This window comes from Protopterus annectens, chromosome 1.part0, assembly GCF_019279795.1.
Source record: "Protopterus annectens isolate FY-2018-M chromosome 1.part0, PAN1.0, whole genome shotgun sequence".
Taxonomy (NCBI): domain Eukaryota; kingdom Metazoa; phylum Chordata; order Ceratodontiformes; family Protopteridae; genus Protopterus; species Protopterus annectens.
The window spans coordinates 991513547-991528181 of record NC_056725.1 but is presented as its reverse complement, the minus strand read 5'-3'; positions in this window follow the sequence as shown (position 1 = coordinate 991528181).

The following is a 14635-nucleotide window of genomic DNA, read 5'->3' as shown; positions in this document are numbered from 1 at the left end:
TTATCAATAGGCTCTCTTAGCTGCAGGACTTTAGGATGTTTTTTCAAACATATCATGCAGTACAGTCAGTTTACCGTATGGCATGGACACTGGAATCACTAATGATTGGTATTTACAAATATGTGTGTGTGTGTGTGTGTGTGTGTGTGTGTGTGTGTGTGTGTGTGTGTGTGTGTATATATATATATATATATATATATATATATATATATATATATATATACATAAAGAGAGAGAGATATGTACTGAGATACATATACAATATATAGATATATTAGCAATAAATACAGAGGTGTGTGTATATGTATATATATATATATATATATATATATATATATATATATATATATATATATATATATATATATATATATATATATATATATATATATATATATATAGATAGATATATTATATATATATATATATATATATATATATATATATATATATATATATGTGTGTGTGAGTGTGTGTGTGTGTGTAAAATTATATACATATTTTTTCTCTCTCCACTTTCCAAAATACTAGAGAGATGCATCCATTCTCAGGTCTCAGATCACCTCCTTGCAAACAACCTCCTCTCAAACACCCAAAACGGTTCCCGACCAAACCACAGCACCTGCCTTACTCTCTTTCACAAAAACTATCCTACAACATAAAAATGCTGGCTACCTTTCATCAGCTACTTTCCTAGACCTATCTAAAGCTTTCAACATGGTACCACACAAAAAACTCATCTCTCTTCTCAACAACCTATCCTTCTCTCAACCAGTCATCAACTGGTTTCACAGCTACCTATCTGACCACCAACAATCCATTGTAGGGCAGGATGACCTATCCCCCCAACTACCTGTCTCCATAGGGGCTCCACAAGGGTCCATCCTTGGTCCCCTACTCTTCTGTATTTTCACCAAATAATCTAGCCTCTGCCACCTCACAAGGCACACTCATACAATATGCAGATGACTCAACCATTATCTGCTCAGCCCACTCCCTACCCGAACTACAAAGAGCCACACAGGATGCATTTTCGTCTGTGGAAACTTGGTTATCTGATGCCCAATTAATACTCAGCCCAAACATAACTGAATTACTAAACTTCCAACCCACCAAACGTACCCAAAACCTCTCTCACTTTAACATCACAGCAAAAGACAACACAACTATCTATCCTACAGAACACACCAAATTGCTAGGAGTTGAAAAAGACAATAAACTGAACTTTAACATTCACATATCCATGACCATTAAAAAAGTCCACAAAAAACTAGGGGCACTATATAGAGATCAGCAACTACTTAACAAAGCTGCAAAGATCTCAGTAGCAAATTCTCACCTTATCTCCACCCTACTTTATGCCTCCCCAGTATATACAAACCTAAGACAATGCAATCTAAATAAGCTTGAAACCTGCTACAACAAAATTGCAAAATTCGCCACAGAAGCACCCTACTGTAGTCACCACTGTCTCTCACTGACAGAACTGGGCTGGCCAGAGTTCCCTCACCTCCTTCAATGGTACCAACTAGCACTTGCACACAAACTAGTAAACCAACCACTAAAAGCCCCATCCCTTCAAAATCTACTCCAACCCTATCTTACCATCAGACCACTAAGATCCAGCAACAAAAACCTCCTATAGGACACTAGAGCCAATAACTCTGGTGGAGAAGCATTATTCTCCTGCACTATAGCCAAATTATGGAACTCGCTCCCACCCTCAATCACCTCTGTAACATCTTGCAACCACTTCAAATCCTTACTAAAAACACACCTCAAATATGCAGAATATGCCCCTGCAACTTCCCCTCTAATAGCACCCAGTCCTCCCACCACTCCCTCTCTCAGCACCTCACTAACTACTGTGAATATACCTAGCACAGTAGCTTAATAACCTAGCTACTTACCATACAATAGAAAAGTTCTTATTGAAACAATTGACACTATCTGTTATGTACCTCACAAACACAAATGTTTCTGCTGTCTACTGATGAATATGGTCCTACATGTGTAACCTTGCACAACATCTGTAATCTATGTTTAAACCTGTATATTTTTTCTACAGCTTATTTACTATTTTTGTCTTAATCTAGTATTATGTACTAAGCTGCAACTAAAGCTATAATTTGTAAATGATATATTTCTCAAAGTGTACAATTGTCTGTAACATTTGAATGTGGAGCTTTTCTCCCTAGGCCTCCACTGAAAAAGGACCTGCGTCCAGTCGGACTCTCCCGGTCAACAACGCCAACAAATGTAAATAAATAAAATAAATAAAAATAATAAATAAATATATATATAAAATCGTACATGTATGGGGATACAGATATATGTAAGGGAACATATAAAAAATGACAAATATGTATATAAATATATATATATATATATATATATATATATATATATATATATATATATATGGATCCCTATCAGATGATAGAAATTTCATTTGACTGAATCCCATTTGACTGAGACCATAAGACTGAAATTTCAAAATACTGAAAAAACACTTGACAGAAACCCATAATACTGAAATCCTTCAATGCTAAATTTCAACATACTGAATTGTAAATTGGATGATATAAAACCAGAATGTGGGGATGCCACTCTTCCTGATTTATGTGACAACATACATGGCCTTGTTGAGGCCTCACTTCAAAATACTGAGGTAATGAATAGATGGTGGGGAGACACCTTGGCAATCCTCGACCATGACATGTCTGTGCTAGAGTATGTGGTGGGAGATTGCATGAGGACGTAGGTCAGCAGAAACAACAGCTCATAGTCTACTGAGCTGTGCACCTTCACACTCCTATAGTGGCAGCGACACCAGCAGTACCGAAGGGGGGTTACTGTCCACATCACACTGGAGGATGTCATGAGCTTGTGGACCTGGCTTGTCCCATCAGGGGCACGGATCCAGCAGACAGCAGTCACCATCAGGAAGCAGTACCACATCTGGCCTTGGGCCTGGTAATACCAGTGATACCCCTGGCAGTACCAGTTCTAGTGTACATGGCCATGGATGGTGAAATGGACACCCTGTCATGTACGGTCCACAGTTGTCCAACATACCCCTGTATAGGGCAGCCACATGGCTTGACTCCATACATACATACATACATACACACACACACACACACACACACACACACACACACATACACACACACACACACACACACACACACACACACACACACACACACACACACACACACACACACACACACACACATCTGTATCACAGGCAAGTCACCTCCAGACACACACAGCACCTCTGCACAGCCCATCTACTGGATACCCCTCCAAACACACACACATGATGTCAACCATATGCCCCAACCTAGGCCTCTGGCAAACCCTCACCACACCCTGTGCATATGATGATACCTGCGCCACATCCCTGTCATCCATAACATTGATGCAGGGACATGCTAATATGGGTCTGAGGCATAGGGTGAATATAGTACAGTGAAGCTATGTAATACTATGTAAGGTGCTGTCTGCTTCCATTTGTTATGGGTAAACATACAGGTGCTCATAGATTCATAGGTTCATAGGTAAGTACTAGGCTATCTGCCTGAGGGCATCTATAAGTCCAGCCAGAATGTGTTGGCTTCCGCTGCCCCCTTAGATTAGTTCCCTGTGCCTTTGTCCAGCAGAGCCATTAGTTCCCTGTGCCTGTGTCCAGCAGAGCCACTGCAGTGTTACCCAGGGTAAATTTTCTGTTTCCGATCCACTCGTCAAGGTTTCTCTTGAAGAGTGTTAGTGAGGGGCTCTGCCTAATGTAGATTGGAATCCTGTTCCAAAGCACGTCCTATTTATCGTTGTGGTGAGGTTTAGATCCCTAGAGCATGTGGCTCTTGGGGATTTGTTTTTTTTAGGTGGAGCATGTCCATCAATTCTGAGTTGGACATGGCCTTGTATGTCAGGCAGAGATCACCTCTGAGTAAGCGGCATGCAACCGAGAACATCTGGAGTTTCTTCAGTCGGGCTGCATAGGGCATATGTTTGAGGCCAGTAGTCCTCTTGGAGAGGTACTTCTGTGGTCTTTCCAGCTGTTGCAGGTGTCTTGTAAGGTACAACCCAAATGGGGTGTTGTACTTTATGATGGGTCTGATGAGTGATGAGTAGAGGAGCACAATAACCTCTTTTGTTCTAGATGCAAACCCTTTTGTGATTAGATGGGCCACATAGAAGGATTTTCTAACAACCACCATTCATGAAGACATTCAGAAAATTACATGTTGTAAGAGGTAGTGTGTTATGTCTCATGCCAGGTGTATGTACCTTAGTAGCCAGGATGCATTATTGTTGTTAGTACCACTGACTGAATGTAGCCTGACATGCTGTATTCTGTTTGTGTTTCAGGTGTCTGTGTGTCTGCAGGCTGTGGCACTGCAAACATTCCCAATAAAGTATGGCAGAGTGGGAATACACTGACCATGTCATAGGCAAGGTACAGCTTTATATGTACATGTACCATGTGTGTATGCATGCAACAGTGTGTGAGGGACACTGTTGTCAGACAGTGTGACCTTGCATACATACCCCTTGCTACAGACAGGTAGCCTTCAGACATGTTACCTCAGTGTTGTGTAGTACCACAGGCTCATACATAAAGAACAGTTTACTGCAGTACTGTCAGCAGGTCCCTCACAAGCATAGCCATCACACTAACTGCAACAGATTCACCTGTCAGCACTTGGCCCTGCCATTTCTTTCTCATACACTCAACCCTGATGCAGTTGATGAGGGCATGCATGATACTGAGTATGATGGGTTTGTGGTCTGTATTCCTGAGTTCACTGGGTGGATCAGGGAGACAAAATGGTATATCCTTTACATACACACAGTAAGAAGTGACACAGGGGATGTGCATATAGTAACACAAGCACAGTTGGCAATAGACAGATTAGTAAACCTACATTCCCACTTTGATGTACTGTAGTACTACATACACATGACATGCCCCACATAGATTATATGCATAGGACATAACACACTACCTCTTACAACATGCAATTTTCTGAATGCCTTCACGAATGGTGAGATAACCCACCAGAAATACCATGTGGAGTCATATATTGCTCCTACAAGCCTGGATAAGTAATAGTGTAACAGAAATTGAATCCGCATTATGTTTCAGTCAGGTATGATTCCTGATGCTGGCATGTGTGTCACTACACTCACTGTGGCCAATTTAGCAACAGTATCACATACATGGGCATTGTTAGGGGACACAGACCACATATAGGTTGCAAACATATGTATATTCCATATGCATCTGTACAGAGGACTGGTATGGCCTGCACAATGGTTTAACATGCTGCATGTGAGGCAAATGCTGTTACCACACTATATAAAGTAATGCCATCAGGAGGTGGTAATCAGGTGTGGATAGTACACATATCAAAATGGTATCAACCAAACAAGATATAATCTTTACTCAAACACACACACACACACACACACACACACACACACACACACACACACACACACACACACACACACACACACACACACACCAGTATTGAGATTAGAACCTCTACCTATCTAGTTATTTCTACTATAGTGTTACGCAGTTATCAGACATGCCAGGGAGATTATATAATTTCACTTAGCCCCGAAGTACTTCTAAGGTAAATCACATCAACAGGCCTAGTAAAGTAGGGTGATGGGAAGTTTACAGGGTGGTACACATATAAAAATGATATACTCTACACAGTATATGATTCCCACACAAACACACACACACACTTACTTGACAGTATTGAGATTTGAACCTCTGCCTGTTTAGGTATTTGTACTGTAGTGTTCTGCAGTTATCAGACATGCTACAGAGCTTACTGGGCTGACAAATGGCCAAAGGTGTTGATAACTGCACAGCTGAGGTAAACTATTACAGGCGCCAGAAAGTCTGCCTTCAGTTTTTCCATTGGATGTCGCTAGTTTTTTCTCTCTTGCACTTAAAATAGCCTAACAGCTTTGCACTTCAACAGGTTTTTGTATCAATTATTCTAGCACACCTGAGAGCCATCGGCAGTAGTCATTCCTCACAGAATTAGCTCCAGTACTGATACTAATGACTACTCCTCCTAACATGATTAAAGTGAAGTTCTCTGTGCTTTTGCCCATTAACCTGGTGCACTTGGGGATTCTGAGGCACTGTTGCAACTGCCTCATCTACACAGACAACCCTCTCCTCTGAGCTCCCAATACTCAGACTTGTGAGAGATACCCCTATATCACCGAACTGGAAGATATGCATTCTCCAGCGAGGACTGGCCTAGCTGGTCAAGAGCAGAGGGTCAACACCTGCACCACACCACATGGAACACATACCCCTCCAGAACACCCACTACCACAGCTCTGACATACAAACAAAAACACACACCCACCTTCACAGAGGCACTCAATAGACATTTAGCCAAACAGCAGAGACCACCAAGACAGATACCCACTCCACCACCAAAACACAGCACAAACCACAGGACACATATCTCACCTACACAGTATGCCTCTCAACCTAAATCACCAAGGCTAACCAACTTGCCCGATACAGTAATCATAGGTGACTCAATAGTGAGGCACACAGATGTCCCACTCACTAGGTGGAACATGGAGAGGGTAACAGTCAGTTGTCTATCAGGTGCCAGAATCCAACACATAAGACACCCAGTCAGGTCACTCCACAACAACTGCAAGTATCACTCTGTCATTGTCCATGTGTGTGTGAATGACCTGAGACACACCTCCCTGGACTATATGAAAAGCGACATGGTGGGGCACTCAGATTATGTGGTCCAGGAAGGTATGACAGTAGCTCTGAGCAATATACTACTGTCACCCAAAATGATACCACACAAACAACAAATGATTGACTTCAACAATTGGCTTAAGTGTCTGGAGTCATTCTCAGGCGATCCAGTATCTGTCTGCTTTGGATAACATGATTGACAGGCTGTGATGGCTTGCCAAAGATGGCCTGCATCTGTCACCCCTGGGTTTCCAGGTACTGGCTAAGTGTCTTGCCACCCCTATAGTGCCTTTTTTGGCAGTGTTCCAAATCAAATTACCACCATAACATCTATAAATAAATGCAATCTGAGGGTCATGCTGCTCAACACTTGACATGCACATCTCAAGATGCAGTCACTTGAAGCACTCCTCAAAATGGGGGATATTGGCATTTGTGCTGTAACAGAGACCTGGTTTCAGCAGTAGACAGCACCCCTGCACTACCAGGCTATAACTCATTCCACACCTGTTAGCCCCAAAACATGGACCACAGCTACAAAGGCATGCCTCCAGACTAATATCCCAGCATAATGCATCTGAGATACTTCAGGTATAACTGACATTGGGTAATAGCACAATCCAGGTCATAGCCTGCTATAGGTCCCCATCCATGTCCATAGGCTCTCAATCCACATTCCTCAACACCCTGGAATCTATTAAGGTCCAACCCAACACTCTCAAACTAGAAGACTTCAACTACTCTTCCATCAACTGGGAAAGACACTCAAGCACCAATACACTAGCCCAATGCTTTCTGGAATTCATTGGTTCCAATGCCCTGGACCAGCTCATTCTGACACCCAGTAGAGGAAGCAATATCCTTGACCTGTGTTGATTACTAACATATGGGACATAGAGTAATCATCATGGAAACCCCATCTCACCCACACCCCCACAAAGGTAACCACCTTGAAAAACTTATATATAGAGGTGGCTAACTTCACAGCACCCATGGCAATGGAAAATACATGCAGGACTGCCAAATCATACACAAATGCACTGTACAAACATATACATCAATGCATGGGATTAGCAATGCCCAACAGAACCATGACGCTCTCCCCCAAACGCTGGAGGCCAATCTGGTGGTCCCCTGATATTAATAGCCTGTACAACTCGAGAAAGAAACTATTGCAGAAAAAGGTGGAGTCCCAAGAGTGGTAAAACTCCCTTATTAGCCTCATGAAATCATCTAAAGTCAACTATGATGGAAGAATTGCAACAGACACTGACAACAATCACAAAGCTTTTTATAGTTATATTCAGTACCTTCATGGCAATACATAGAAGTGCTCTGAGTTACTACACAATGCTACCTCCTGTACTGAGCCAACAGATATTGCAAACATTCTTGCCAACACATTCAAAGCCAGCTTTACCCCCCTCACCCCCAGGGGGACAATCAGAATGCCAGAATAATGCCAGGCACCCAGGATTACTGCCACCCAGGTTAAACCTGCATTGTCCATTGGCAAGAATACAGCTTCCATGGGACCCCAAATTATCCATGGCTGTATTGTCCATGAACTACAAAGATACCTGGCACCACATCTGTGTGCCCTATTCAGTCACAGCTTCACCTCAGGCTTTGTCCCTCCCAAATGGTGCACTGCTACAGTCACCCTATACATAAAGAGGTAGTGACTACAGACCCCTGGAATTATCTGCCTATTAGTCTGATGAGTCTGATATGTACAGTTATGGAGCACATTATCAGGGACCTGTTCAACAAACATATAGGTAATCTCCTAACTCTGGACCCTACACAGTTTGGCTTTGTGAAAGGGAGATTATGCCTGCTCAACCTGGTTGACTTATTTGAGTCAGTCATTAGGGCTGTGTATGACAGTAAAGCACTGCATACAGCCTACATCACTCTTGCCAAGCAGTGGTGGCTGGTGACTTCAAATCAAAGGGGGGCTTCAGGAGACAACTAAATGAGTGGGGCCAATGGGAAGGGGTGTGGCTAACTAGAAAGGGTAGGGCTATGTTCAAAACCACAAAAAATGGGACTTTAATTAAATACGCTGCCCTGGATGCCAAACCATCATTATGAGAGTCCAATCAAAACAAAATGAAGTGTAGAAGAAAATAAAAATAAATGTATTGGCTACATGACAGCTTACTTAATATCTAGATGGAAACAAAAAGGTTGTAAGGCATGAAACAATAAATTATTTTTAAATACATTACTTGAATGCCAGTCAAAATCAAGTATTAGAAAACAAGCAGCACTCAACTCAAACCACTTCTCCTTCCACTGCAGTTCTAATTGTAATTTATATTCAGCTTTATAAAAGTACCAAGTAACATGCTGAAAGTAGCAATCTCTGTGATACGCCCTCATGTAAAAATGTTTCTTATCCAAAAAAGACCTGCTGCCAGAGCCTGACAACAACTATCTACTTGTTTCATGGGGAAAACATGATCAAAGTAAAAAATGAACAGCAAACAAGAAACAAGCTCAAGATAAATTGCTTAGAGGATTATTGCACAGGTTATGGACCACACATGATAGACTGGCATTCTGTTCAGCTTATGGGTAAAGCCTGCAAAGATGACTGCAAGTCTCCAACAAATGTAATGAGCTTCTGAAAATACTGTAATTCTGCCCTTTATTACAAATACTGCAATATGCATTTCAATACCTAAAGCTTATATGCTATATAGTTATGCAAATATGCTCTGCATGGCAACAACAAAAAGGCTTTCCATGTTGGTAATTCTTTACCAGTATACTTATTAAAGCTTACTTGCATCTTATAGTCTCAGACAAGCTTACCCGATAGTTATTAAAGCATTGCTACGTAAACAAAGAGCAGTGGGCACTGCAACAACATGCATTTTCTGAATAAGAAGAAGCATAAATCAACAGTATAAAAATATGACAGAAAACCAGAACATTCTGCAAAGTCAAGGACAGATGAAAAGCCACTGTAGTACTTGTGTCTACCTTGGATGGGGGGATACTGTGCACATTTACACTGCATAACTGCTCCTTGCCTTGCTTGGACACATCCAGAGTCACTACGTGGGGGAGTGGGGTGCAACAAGTATGTCACAATTTGAAATGTCTCTGGTAGATTGTGATGGCCCTGACACATTTGTCATAACTCTCAGCCTCAGGGCAAGAAATCTGGATAAAGCCATAAACAGAAGTGAGACCAAGGACCAGAAATAAGGACACGTTTTAAATATTGCTCTTATAAACATAGAAAGATAATAGAATAGGAGGTCTTGCATTAGTATGAATTTTCTGAAGGGTATGAAATCTGAAACTCAAATGTCTGTCATTATTTTCTAACACCAATCTTTAATGATTTTCTACTAATTTGCTAGAAACCCACAATCTTTATGAAAAACAGACCAAAAATGTGATGCAAAAATATAAAATAGTCACACAAAACAGCTGGGAACCTGTCAAAGAAGGGAGACTTTTTAAAATATTAGTAATGTTATCTTGAGCAGCTGACAAAATAAGAGACTCCACATGCATTTCTGAAATTAAAAGTAATCTATAACTCTAATCATTACAATTATTTATTAATTGTAAACTCCACATTTTCTTCCAAATTTGCCATTTTGTGGAGGGATTATTAGGGGGAGAGCAACATTTTGTGCCAAAATTTGGGGCAGCTGAGAGGATTGGATATACCTAATTCTATAAAATGATTTATTTGTGCGTACCTCTCAACCTCTTAATGTAGGAAATCTGGACAAGGCCAAATATATTGGGGGAACATACAGACAGTACTAAAAATTGCTCTTGTATAAACTTAGACAGTTGACAGAGTAACAGTTCTTGCTTTAACATGCATTTTTCTGAAGAATATGAAGTCTGAAACCCAATGTCTGTCATTATTTAGTGACTTCATTCCTAAATGATTTGCCAGAAAACCACAAATTTTATGAGGAACAAACCAAAAACAAGAAGCAAAAGTCTATTCATTCTGCAAAAATCTGGACAGTTAAGATGTATAGTTCAGCCAAGGCTGTCTGAGTTTGCTGCCCTTCCCCCCTCACAAAATCATGGTTGAATGGGGCCTCCCCCCTGCAGCTTTTCCAATGTCCCATTACTTGGCTATTTCGCCCCATTTACCATAAACACTGTAATGTGCATGCTGCTTTACTTCTACAATGATTTGGATTTCATTTAAAAGTTTTATTTTACATTTTACAGCACAGATACTAATAGACATCTGCTCAACAAAGCAACGTAGTCTCACAATGAAAATAGACTTAGCATCAAAACTTCTCTGCCTTTGAAACTCACATTCATTGAAACACAATTGAAACCCACATTCAAAGAAAATACATCTGGCCAGTGGCAGATAAAGATTAACTTTGGGCTGTTTTCAAATTATAGGCCCCTTGCACAGGAAAAACACATGTTCTTTGCTACACCTTCCTGATTGTATTAAATTATATTCTTTGTATAATACAGTACAGTTGTTACAGGGTGTTTTCAATTTATTGTTTTGAACATTTTTCCAGTAAACAATTAAACAAAATGCATGCAACAATAATGACAAGACTGCCTAATTCAGAACATTGCCATCATAAAAGTCTACTCAAATTTTTACAATCCACCAGTATCAGTAAATATGCGCAACCTCTGCAGAAGTAAAAGTCGTCTAAATAATTCCACATTAAAGAGATCTGTATCTAATGAAGAGGTTGCTGCTAGCAAACAACTTTATATTTCATTGTTTCACCTACAAATAAATTGTCTGTTGCTCTTGAGGAATAAATTGCCTATGTTGCATTAAAAAATTATAAGGTAGTAATATTGCAATAAGGAATGGATGGCAAACTGTTAACAGTTTCATCGTTACTAGGTATCTCTACCAAAGATGACATTCTCAGGACTGCAGCATCCACCCCATTTAAAAGTACAACACAGTATTGTGTCAGCACTGCATCTATATACTGTGGGAGTAGAACCCACAGCCATCTGCATCAAAAGCAATTATACTACCTTTTGTGCTATTAATGCAAGCAGACTCAGCATAAGCAGCACTAAACTTCTCTTCGAGCTCTCAGCTCTTTATAAAATCCACACGACACTCAACTGTATCTCTCAAATTTGAAGCACAAGAAATCTGGAAAAAGCCAAAATTTATTGGGGGGACAAAAGGCCAAAAACTAGGGACACATTTTAAACATTGCTTAGAAAGTTGCTAGAATAAAATGCTGTGTTATCACCATGCATGTCACTGCGAAGTCTTGAACTCAGGACCCTGTGCACTGCAGTCATAGTAAAATACCACTATGCCAAATCAGCTGTTTTTTGAAAGACAGGTAGACTGAAACTTAAACGACTATCATTTAGTGAATTCAATTCTCACCATAGCTCTCAACCTCTTAGCACAAAACACCTAGACAAAGCCAATAACGGGGGAATACAGCCCCCAAACATATTCAGTGAATTCAGTTCCCACCATAGCGCTCAACCTCTTAGCACAAAAAATCTGGACAAAACCAATAATGGGGGAATACAGCCCCCAAAATAGGGACAAATTTCAAATATTGATCTTATAAACAAGCAAATTGCTAGAATAAAATATTTTGTGTTACCATGTACTTTCTGAAGAATATGAAGTCTGAAATTCAAATGCCTGTCATTATTAGTGAATGCAAAATCCAGAAAGCCACAGGTTTTATGATAAACAGAACATAACAAAAGTTTCACAAGTGGTGGTGGGTAGGGAATTCAAGTGCTTGCTACTTGCTCCCAAGGTACAGGGTTTGTGTCTAGCCACCAGGGATATTTCCTAAGTTCTCTCTAACCACCAGGTATATTTTAACTGGGGCATTTTATGCACGCACACACACACACACACACACACACACACACACACACACACACACACACACACACACACACACACACACACACACACACACACACACACACACACACACACACACACACACACACACACACACACACACACTACCTGACTCCTTGAAGTCCTGTCTGAACACCATTCCTGCTTCAAAAGTCATCCAACAGCATTAGAAGGCCTGCAAGAGCTGTCCATCAGCACTATAAAGCCTGAGAGAGGAGCAAGCGCCTACCCAGCCTGTAGACATTGCAGTCCAATCCCCTTCCAGTCTATGTAGTTGTAACTGCATAGATATCTGGGATTTTTGCTGTTGCATGCTCCTAATCTGGACTATCTCACCAGTAGTCCAGATTCTGTGCACATGCTCCAGACTGGTTTAGTAACAGTCTGGACTCAGGAAACACCGGAAGTGCACATGCGCGAGTTCCGGGACTCGCATTTGTTGTTTTATTTACTTTTTTCTTTCTTTTGTACTAGTGGGGGGCTGCAGTCCTGCAACCCAATAGCATGAGCTGCCCCTGTGGACAAGGCTCTTGATACCATTCCTCAGTCATGTATTATTGATGAACCCACCAAACTAGGCCTCAACCCCTATATAATTAGGGAGTTTCAAACTAGCTCACAGATAGAACACACAGTGTGAAATTAGTGAGCTCCAAGTCAGACTGCCAACTAGTCTAGAGTGGGGTCCCACAGGGATCACTCCTTGGTACTCTCCTGTTCAGTCACTCCTGGGTACTCTCCTGTTTAGAATCTAATTCCCAGGAGTCCAGGCCAGCCCAAAGGAACTCTGGCTGACCAAGTTCACAGACGACTGCAAGCTGGGAGCCATCATTAACTCCACAATTGATGCAGACATGCTACAGAAAGGCCTCACTAAAACCACTGACTGGTGTGGAAACCATGGCCTGAAGCTTAACACCACAAAATGCATCATCAGCCCCTTTGGTAAAAACTCAGTTCCCACTAAGTACAACATCGATGGGAGCCCACTGAACACTGCAGGCACTATCAGAGATCTGGGGACACAGGTTGACAGCAACCTCTCTTTTAACCACCACATTGCCACTGTGGTCAGGGAATCCTTCTATATGGCACATCCCATTACCAAGGATTTTGCATCCAAAAAGAAAGAGGTCATTGTCTCTGTGTACTCTTCCCTCATTAGACCAATCATCAAGTATAATAGCCATTTGGCATGTACCTCACTTGACACCTGCAACAGTTGGAGAACCCACAGAGGTACCTCACAAAGAGGATCCTAGGCATTAGACACATGTCCTACACATACAGATTTAAAAGGCTGCAGCTATTCTCTGTCTCATATCACCTACTTAGAGACGACCTCTGGTTGACTTGCAAAGCTATGTCTGACCCAGCTCTTTTAGAAATGCTACATCTAAAGACATCCCTATCCCTCTGTACCACACATTGCAAGGACCTCATCCTCATTACCACAGTCAACAGAAAATGCTGGAGGGACAGGTTCATCACCCTGAGACTGCACATGCCCTGGAATAGACTTTCCATACATGTCAAACAAAGCACCTAGATTACTTTGTTCCAGTGAAATATTGATAAGTGGATGGTTAATAGAAAGTTCTCCCCAGGGATCACTCAAGTGGTTCTACTTGATGGAGTCACTGGGAACTAATTTTGGGTGGCAGAATGGCAGGGCACTTTTATGGGCTAGGCTTGTAAAGGCTCCAGGGCCATTAGCCAAGTACACACCTATGAACCTATAAGGGGAGTGACATCAGCATGACTAATAAAGTAGGCCAGTGGGTGGGAAATGTATCAAAGTACTTCTTCCCACAAACATACACACTTACACGCCCACACCCACAATTACCAGATCTGAGAGTAAAACCCCTGCCTATGTAATTATTTGTACTGTATTGTTACGCAGTTATCACACACGCTACAGAGCTTACTGGGCTGATAACTGTCCAAAAGTGCTGATAAGTGGAAAGACA